The sequence below is a fragment of the Hevea brasiliensis genome, chromosome 7 (assembly GCF_030052815.1).
Source record: "Hevea brasiliensis isolate MT/VB/25A 57/8 chromosome 7, ASM3005281v1, whole genome shotgun sequence".
NCBI lineage: Eukaryota > Viridiplantae > Streptophyta > Magnoliopsida > Malpighiales > Euphorbiaceae > Hevea > Hevea brasiliensis.
In genome coordinates, this window is record NC_079499.1 from 100,347,618 (window position 1) to 100,358,044 (window position 10,427).

Genomic DNA, 10,427 nt, shown 5'->3' on the forward strand with positions numbered 1-10,427 from the left:
ATATATATATATATATTGGTTCCATCAAAGGTCGCCTGCACTACAGGCTATAGCTTGCCGTAAGTGAATTCTCTTCCACTGTTGAATTCATTCGAATAGTGACGAAAAATAAATTTTTTTTTTCAATTTAATATGTATATATTAATGATATATAGTTTATTTTTAATTTATATTTTTCGTTTTTCATTTAGAGTAGAAAAACATAATTAATTCAATTGATTTCAAATTAACTAAATATTAATTTGATAGTTCAATTAACAAAAATTTAATTAAATATTAAGAATTGTAATAAGTCAATACGCTAATGTAATTAGATTTAAAGACTTATTGAAGCAAGAATTAATAAGTTTAACATTATTATTGGAGATATTATTAAAAATGGTGAAATGAGAACACCAACGCAAAGACTTGAGAATTTTGTGAGAAAATGAAACTCACGCATTTTGTTCTCATACATACCAGCAACCTCAAGCCCTTGCAGCACTGGACCTTGAAGCCAGCGATATTACCCAAGGCAAATTGAGCAGATAATTGGCTTGTTTGATGACATTCATGGAGAAAATTTCTGAAGGAGAAAAAGTGGCGCAGATTGGAAGGAGCTGTGAAGGCCTCGATATTATAAAATACCCAGAAAAGATAGCAGTTGCCGCTATCTTAATTATAAGGCATCTTTATTTTCTCTCTTATGCCGTTAAACAGTTGTCTATTTTTTTAGGATTAGTAAGTGACAATGTATTCATTCAAGATACTCTGATAAAGCTTGCATGATTTAAGAATACTTAAATTATGCGCCGATCACGGTTCAGAATTTTAGGTCGTGACATACAACCAGCAAGTTGGATTTGATTATTAGATGCCATAGAATAATATTTCAATAATGTCTTTTAGACCTTTAAAATTAAATTTTATTTTTTAATAAAATATCAGTTAATAATTTTAAATTTAAAAAATGAGATTGTATAATATATGATGGTTATGTTTAACATAAGAGAATCCAAATCCATTTTGATATAATCTCTAGTTTTGTTACTTTATTATTTATCTAATTTATATAGATTCATGTTAGTTTAACACTTTGAAATTAATATGTAAAACGCACGTATTTAACCACCCCGCAATAAATAAATGTCGCCAACAAGTTGATAGGCTCATCTCTACCCTTTTTTCCGCTAAGATTCTCTGACTTATTGATAGCTACATTACTATTCCATTGTTGCAGCAACAGCTTTATTGAAAGAAACCATTATTAATTATTTTATTGCAGTTGGTCTCTCACCCTCTCTCTCTCTCTCTCTCTCTCTCTCAAAACTCTTCCATCCTCACATTGTTCTTTTCCTAATTTAGCATGGACTCCACGGTTAATGTGCCCAGATGGACACCAAAATCAAGCACAGTTAGATCACCTCTAAAAAAGCCTACAGCAAGAGTAGACGACGAGTTAGAGTTACAAAGCATGGCTTCTGACGAAGATGACAAGTCCCTTAGCATGGACACAGTACTATTCCCATTTAGCACTGGCTTTGCTATTGATGGTCGTGATCATCATCATCATCCGACTCTCGATTCTTCAGGTCGATATAAAAAACCATCTCTAGATAAGATTGAGATGGAAGCAACTGTCGGGCTAATAAATGAAGACAAGAAGCAGCAGTTTTCATCCAATGGAAGCAATGGCGATGGCATTTTCTGTACGTGGGAAGGATTTGTCGGTTACAGTAGGTGATGGGAAAAATGGCCGCCGGGTAATCCTGCAAGGGCTAACAGGGTATGCTCAGCCGGGGGACGTGTTATGCGTCATGGGCCCTTCAGGCTGCGGCAAGTCCACTCTTCTAGATGCATTGGCAGGTATAGATATGATCATTATTATTATTATTATCTTTTTATAGATATATGATCATTATTAATTAAGTGCTTCCTATAATTTTTTTTCTTTTTTCTTTATTTTGGGTTATATATATTTCATATGGTATAATAACGCTAAGGAGGAAGGGCTTATTGCAGGGAGATTAAGTTCCAATACACAGCAAACTGGAGAGATCCTAATCAATGGTCACAAGGTGACACTTGCCTTTGGAACTTCGGTAAGAACTATTTATAAAGATCAATAAGTTTAATTTATAAAGACTATTATTGTTATTGTTATTATTATTATTATTATCTTCAGCCTATATAATTCTTTCAAGTACGTAGCCTTATTTATAAAGATCAATAAGTTTTAATTTATATTGATATAATTAAATTATGAGGTCTTTAATTTTGAACGGTTGGGGTTTAAATAAAATTAAAACAAAAAAAAAAAGGTCTTTACTGTATGATTATGGCGGTCGCATAAAAAAAAAATCGGTTGACGCCTTTTTTTTTTTTTTTTTACAAGCCTTAATTTTTGTTCATCAGTGGTCTATATATGATTTTTTTTTATATGCTGTATTTAACTCTATGATTTATCATGTTTCAAGGCGTACGTGACTCAAGATGATACTCTAATGACAACATTAACAGTAAGGGAAGCTGTGTACTATTCAGCACAGCTTCAACTACCAGACTTCATGTCAATATCTGAAAAGAAACAAAGAGCCGAGATGACAATAAGGGAGATGGGCTTGCAAGACTCTGTTGACACTAGAATTGGAGGGTGGAGCACAAAAGGCCTTAGCGGTGGACAAAAGAGAAGAGTCAGCATTTGCATTGAAATCTTGACTCGCCCCAAGCTTCTGTTTCTTGATGAGCCTACCAGTGGACTAGACAGTGCAGCATCTTACCATGTCATGAAACGTATTGTGAGGCTTGCTAAGCGAGAAGGAAGGACTGTTATTGCTTCAATTCATCAACCTAGCAGTGAAGTTTTTGAGCTATTCCACAATCTTTGCCTCCTCTCTTATGGCAGAACAGTCTATTTTGGTCCTGTTTCAATGGCAGAAATGGTATTGATTTTATTGGAATGATAATTGGTTTCTTGGGCAGTTGATAAATTATGTAAAAATTCATTTTGTCTGCAGTTTTTTTCCTCGAATGGCTTCCCTTGCCCTTCTCTCAGGAACCCATCAGATCACTACCTTAGGACCATAAACAAGGACTTCGACGGGGTAAGCATATTTTCCTATCAGTAAATGGCGCATGCAAATATATCAATTCCTCGTGATATTTCGCCGTTTAATTTGCTTGCTATTTTACTATCAGGACCTTGAACAAGGCCTTGGGGGTTTCATAAGCACAGAGGAAGCTATTAATGTTCTTGTCAAATCATACGAATCATCAGAGATTTTTCAGCAAGTTAAACAGCAAGTGGCTTATATTTGCGAAAAGGTATGGAGAACTGTTTGTTAATTAGTTGAAATTAATTAGCGCTACCTTAAAGATTGTTAATTATACTTTTGTCTTCTTGGTTTTAAAGAAAGGAAAAATTCTGGAGAAGAAAGGAAGTCAGGCATGCTTCATCACCCAATGCATTGTTCTTACAAAGAGATCCTTCGTGAACATGTGTCGTGACCTAGGCTATTACTGGCTTCGCCTCGCAATCTACATTGCATTGTGCTTATGCGTAGGGACTATCTTCCATGACATTGGCTTCACGTATGGTTCAATTCAGGTATATATAAATAGATTATATTGCATCAAGTTCAGGAGCAGTACATGTATACTTTTCTCCGCTGCTATTAATCACTGTTGAATTTTCCAGGCTAGAGGCTCAATGCTTATGTTTGTGGCCGCGTTCTTGACTTTCATGGCAATTGGTGGATTCCCTTCTTTTGTTGAGGATATGAAGGTCAGACTGCTCTAATAATGATCTTGTCAAGCCACACGATTTCAATGACTGACTGAATTTAATTTCCTTCTCTGAATTCAGATCTTCGAACGAGAAAGATTAAATGGGCACTATGGTGTTGGTGCATTCGTTGTTGGAAACACATTTTCTTCTATTCCTTACCTGTTAATTATCTCTTTAGTCCCTGGAGCCATAGCTTATTACCTAGTTGGCCTTCAAAAGAGTTTTCAACACTTCGCCTACTTTGCACTGCTGCTCTTTGCATGCATGATGCTGGTAGAAAGCCTAATGATGACAGTTGCAAGTATAGTGCCAGATTTCCTGATGGGTATCATAACAGGTGCTGGAATTCAAGGAGTGATGATGCTAAATGGAGGTTTCTTTCGCTTGCCTGACGATCTTCCCAAGCCTTTTTGGAGGTACCCAATGTACTATATTGCATTCCACAAGTATGCAAACCAAGGATTCTACAAGAATGAGTTTGAAGGATTGACATTCCCAAATAATCAAGTCGGAGGGTCGCCTACCATTACTGGTGAAGAAATTTTGCGAAACATTTGGCAAGTAGAGATGAGTTACTCAAAATGGATTGATATTGCTATCTTGTTTGGTATGGTGGATCTTTATCGCCTCATGTTCTTGGGGATCATAAAAATTATTGAAAAGGTTAAGCCAATCATCAAAGCTGTCACGTCTGTTCCTCCTACACAAGTCCAGGTAGATACATGAGTGTAACACCCCTCACCCGACTACAGTGTAGCCAAGCAAGGCATGCTACATTCGGTGCCGGAGTACCCTAACTTATCTTACTTTATTTCTTTAAAAATTTTGTTCTCGTTATATTTAATATTGATTATTTTTTGATGAAGAAACTAACGAAGTTTCTCCTATTTTATTATCGTTTGACGTGTTTTACTATTTACTTATTTGAAAATTTCAATAATATTTTACAATAAAAATCTCATCAATTATTCTCATAATCAATATCTCATTCATATATCTCAATTTCATATTCATTCCCATGCATTTCCATTCATGCACAATTTATATATATAAGTCCTCAAGTTTCATTAATTTATATGATTTACAGACTGATTACATAAATTCATAATTTACATGATCTACAAATTAATTACAGTTCCATAATCTATATTTCAATATACAATTCATAGTGTACATTACAAACAATAACTAATTATAATATACAAAATACATAATATGATCTATATGGGCCCTATCTACATGCATTGCTGAAGAGGTGACAACCTTGAACACTCTGTAGATCAAAACTCCAAAATATCTGTTTGGTATTCGCTGGGCTTTAACTTCAGTATCTGCGTGAGGAAATAAATCCACTGCGCTAAGCATTGCTGCTTAGTGGTGTAATAATATAACAAGGAAATAATATAACAAGTAAAAATAATTGGAGCATATTTTTTATACTCAAGAATTTTACTAGTTCATATGAAATTTTTCATACAATATATCTTTCGTCATTTATGTTGCTCTCTAGAATCTCTTTTGACATAAGTTTTACAATAATCATTTATATAATGTACGATTAAATCTAAAATTTATACTTATACTTATATTCTTATGAAAGTCACTTTTGTAATGTTATTTAAGTTATAATTCTTCTACTAGTCTTTTTATCACTTCCTTGATACTTTCTAAGTCGTTTACAATCATTTCGTAATATTTAAAATTTTTAATACTAATTTCATTTACTTCAGACCATTCTAAGAAACAAATTTTTTGAGCTAAACTAATTGATTTCATAATTTCTTACTCATTTATTTGCTTTCTAGTATTTTTAATTGCTAATATTCATAACTTATTTTAATAAATTAGACTGCCTAAGTAACCTATGACAGGCTGACTAAATTGGATAACGAGTCGTTGGCACTGGACACCGCGGTGCCTCGGGCCGTCATACCATGGGACGCAGAACGTTAACCATGTATGCAATCAATATGGCTAAAAAGCCATGATAACACATAATCGGGCATTAAGCCATGAGTGCGGGCATAAAGCCATGAGTACGAGCATAAAGCAATGAGTTCGGGCATAAAGCCATGAATATAAGCATAAAGCCTTTCGCAGTACTGCTAAAACAATACCCTATTGGCATACCAATCTATCTAATCTGACACACGTGTCTAGGCAATACAAGGGCACATAATATCATTAAATATTAATATATTGTGTTTTATGATTTCATTATTATATGACAAATTCCATAATTTATACATTCATCATAATATTCATACTAATTTCAATTCACATTCATTTGGTTTCACGTACCATTTACATTCATCATCTTTCCTTTCTCTCTTGATGGGAACCTAAATCCCAAATGACACTTTTATCTCATTTATACATTCAATAATTTATTCATGTCAAGTACATTTCATACTTCAAGATGTATTGCTAATATATTATGAACTCCATTGCTGACTAAACTGGATAACGGGTCGTTGGCACTGGACACCGCGGTGGGCCGTCATACCATGGGACGCAAAACTTCAACCACGTATGCAGTCAATATGGCTAAAAAGCCATGATAACACATAATCGGGCATTAAGCCATGAGTGCAGGCATAAAGCCATGAGTACGAGCATAAAGCCATGAGTTTGGGCATAAAGCCATGAGTACGGGCATAAAGCCATGAGTTCGGGCATAAAGCCATAAATATAAGCATAAAGCCTTTCACAGTACTGCTAAAACAATACCCTATTGGCATACCAATCTATCTAATCTGACACATGTGTCTAGGCAATACAAGGGCATATAATATTATTAAATATTAATACATTATGTTTTATGATTTCATTATTTCATGACAAATTCCATAATTTATACATTCATCATAATATTCATACTAATTTCAATTCACATTCATTTGGTTTCACGTACCATTTACATTCATCATCTTTCCTTTCTCTCTTGATGGGAACCTAAATCCCAAATGACACTTTTATCTCATTTATACATTCAATAATTTATTCATGTCAAGTACATTTCATACTTCAAGTTGTATTGCTAATATATTATGAACTCCATTGGTGTGGGAGTATAAATCTCAATTACCTATTCCAAGCAATCCATGAACATTTCATGGATTCTAAATTTCATGCCTGAATTTTCTCTATTAATTTATTTCTTACACTTTGTGTCTTTGTATTACTATTTACTCAAATTATTGACTTTTTAATGCATAATAAATTTGTTGAACCTAAGTTCACCAATATACCACATTTTGCATTCTAAAGTTGTTGGTATTGGTTGCCAATACCATTTCAAAGCTTAGTGTTAGTTATTCACAATTTTCAAATTTCAAGTATTAAGTTTACTGCTCCATTGGTCATTTGTATAGTAGGAATTTGACAAAATTGTCTTCACAAAAGTTGTTCGTTATTGTGTCTAGTTACATTTGTTTTTTCGAATCACTTCATTTGGAGTTTTGTAGCTCAAGTTATGGCCTAAATATTATAACTGAATGGATTGCAAATTTTCCAGATTTTCTGGACAGAACTAAATCTACAGTGTTTTGTACACTGATTGTAGGTCAGTTTTTGAACATGTTAAGATCAAAATTTGGGTTTAGCTTCTTCATAAAAGTTGTAGGTCTATATCTCAGCTTTCTGTTGGTAAAATTTCAAGTCAATTGGACCTTTCTACACTGAGTTATGACCAAATAAATAAACACTGTTTATTTGGTCATTTTGCCCAGGTAGAATGCAAGTCACCCGGATTAGGGCAGTTTTTAGGTCAACTTGGTTTGGTTTTCTGGGTAGGGTTTCTTCACTAAAGTTGTGCCATTATGTGTCTAATTTCATGTCCAATTGGCCTTGTACTAATTGAACCTATACAACTCCATTTATAGCTACCCAAACCTGCTGGACTCACAACCAGTCCTGCAGGTCACCAAGGGCAGCATGCCTAAGCTCAACTCCAACATCCTTACTCACTTCAATTCCTCCTTACACATATTCAAATGGTCACTAATTGACCATTACAAGGTTAATATACCATTTCATGAGCAAACCCTAATTTTTTTCACAAACCCTAATTTTCAAATGTCCATTTCATGCTATTCATGTCATGTAACACATCCAACACACATAGTTCAATATTTAACTCAAGTTATCTTATCACAAACCACTTCTAAACAATTCAAGTCATACAAATCAACAAATCTTATCCTTCTCCCATGGTTGTCGATTTTCATACATACTTCAATATAATTGTTTTGTTCAATTTTACAACAAATTCACATTTCATTTGTCTTCCTAACAAAGATTAACAAGATAGGGAAGTAAGTATAGGCACTAACCTTTTTTGAGCAGAATTCTCCCAAGTTTAAACTTCACTTTCTTGGCTTTTCTTGGTTGCCAAACACTCCTACAAGGTATGGGGGTAATTTTTATTGAAGGAATCTAGGGCTTTTGGTGCAAGATAAGCAAGGTTTCCAAGCTTTGAAGCTTGAACTATGGTGGTGTGTCCATGGAGTTCGGTTGGTTTTGAGCGAGAAGGAGCAGATTGCTTTTTCTTTTCTTTGTGTCATTTATCCTCTTTTATTAGTTAATTTAAGTGGTGCTTAATTGTGATTGGTGGATAGGTTTTTAATGACATCATATGATGTCATAATTAGGTATTTTCTTTCATTTTCTTTTCTTCTTTTCTCTACTCATTTTTAATTTTATTTTTAGCAATATTTATTCATATTTTATGTCATAATAATTATTTACTTAACTGGACAAGTCGGCCAAAAATCATCTCTGAAGACAAAATGACCAAAATGCCCTCCGTTTGGCTTAACAGACCAAAATTGTCTGTAACGATTGAAAAATTTTTTTAAGCCTTTTCTTGGTATTCTAATGCCATAGAAACCTCAATGATTCTTCTCTGGAGTCTCAAAAATTATTTCATAAATTTTTTCCCAAGTTTAGGGCTCCTAGTTGCGAGAACCGCAACTTCCCACTGGGTTACCCATTGCTAAGGCACCTGCTCATTTAACTTGGTTGTATTTTATTTCTAAAATTTTTCCTAAATTTTTCTTATTAATATTTGAGTTAAGTATGGCTCCTCACTCTAGTCTAAATATTTTTCTAAACGTTCTAGCTGTCCAGACCGACATTGGCCACCTAATGAGAATATCTGAGAATTACTACAGTGAGGGTGTTACAATGAGAATCCCTCTTCTTCACTTGAAATTGAATGAAAATGAGATTTGTGGTGTTCATGATTTAGTTTAGAGAAATTCCATCTGAGGATGATTATTTATTATATATGTGTATATATATTTATTTACAATATATAGATTCAAAACCTAAATTCTTATGTTATTATAATAGTACAATGGATTTTTCTTATCTAGAGTTTAGACTTGGTTCATTATGAATATAAAAATATATAATGAGATCTACTTGTTGAACATATAAAATCTATATATTTTTATCTTGAGTAAGCAATGAAATTAAGTTTAAGCAAGAATTTTCCTATGTAATGACTGCTGAGTCATACTTATGCAGGCTCAAGAGATGATAATTTAGTAGAAAGATTTTTCTTGTCTAAATTCAACTTTACCATGTGTAGATACCATATTTTAGCCGACCTCCAAAGTCAAGGAACTTTTAAACTTTTAACTTTATTATCCGCTCTCAACCGGTGTCCCCAATCACAAACAGCTTTTTTGGACTCACCGATTGCTCGTCCCTGGAACAAACCGATCTCACGCTTAAGTTAGATGGCTTTCCGATCTCTTGGTCTCTGTCAGATGGGTTCGAGTCAACACTAGGTCTCTGGACCATCCAATCTTATCTACTGATATTCTCTGATCTCTCTGTACAAATATTGCAGAACTTCATTCGGCTAATGTTGTGATCGGGCTTCTCGCTTGAATGCCCCAGATATCCCTTAAAATGAAGTTAAGGTTTCTGTCCGGTCTAATAATAGTTCCGATCTTAAAAGTTCAAGTCAGTGTCAAATCTTTCTAATTCTAATATTTTAAAGTTTCATCCAATATTTGGTCATGACTTAGTCCGATCTCAGGTCCACGTATAATGATTTTCCGATCTCTTATCTCCTGATTAATAATCGCTTTCAAATTTTATGTTAAACTACGTTTATCAATTAAATACTCAGACAATTTTGGACGTTTTTCAATCTCATCAAGAAATTAAACAAAAAGGATCTCAATTCATTTCAAAATAAAATGTATAAGTCATTCAGCAGGAGAGTCTCCCCCAACTTGCTCCTCGGGTACATTATCATTTCTCTCATCCTCTCTCTCTCTCTCCCGGGCTCCTCATCACTATCCTCTTCGACCTCTGGGATGAGCTTATCCATCCAGGAGAAGTCTTCCTCGGGATAACGCTTCTTCAGCTCGGCCAGGAGGTCGTTATGGGCATTCACATATGCCCCAGCTTCTTTTGTGGTGCTCTCCTCTTCCTTCGCTTGGAGCTCCTCTTCCTTCACCTGGAGCTCCTCCTCTTTTGCTCGAAGCTCCTCAAAAAAATAAGCTAGATCGACAGATCGAACAACCTGAGAAACTTCGAGTTCCCATTCCACCTCGGTTATCCTCTCCTCGCAGTATTTCACCCGATCTTCTAGTCTGGCGATGTAATCATTGGCAGAGGAGAGTTGAGCCTATGCAGCTGA

At 34.5% G+C, this 10,427-nt stretch overlaps 1 pseudogene; it reads left to right on the forward strand.

Moving 5' to 3' along the window:
* The first annotated feature begins 1,237 nt into the window (after positions 1-1,237).
* On the forward strand, positions 1,238-4,743 carry LOC131181575 (ABC transporter G family member 1-like; annotated as a pseudogene).
* The last annotated feature ends 5,684 nt before the right edge of the window (positions 4,744-10,427 follow it).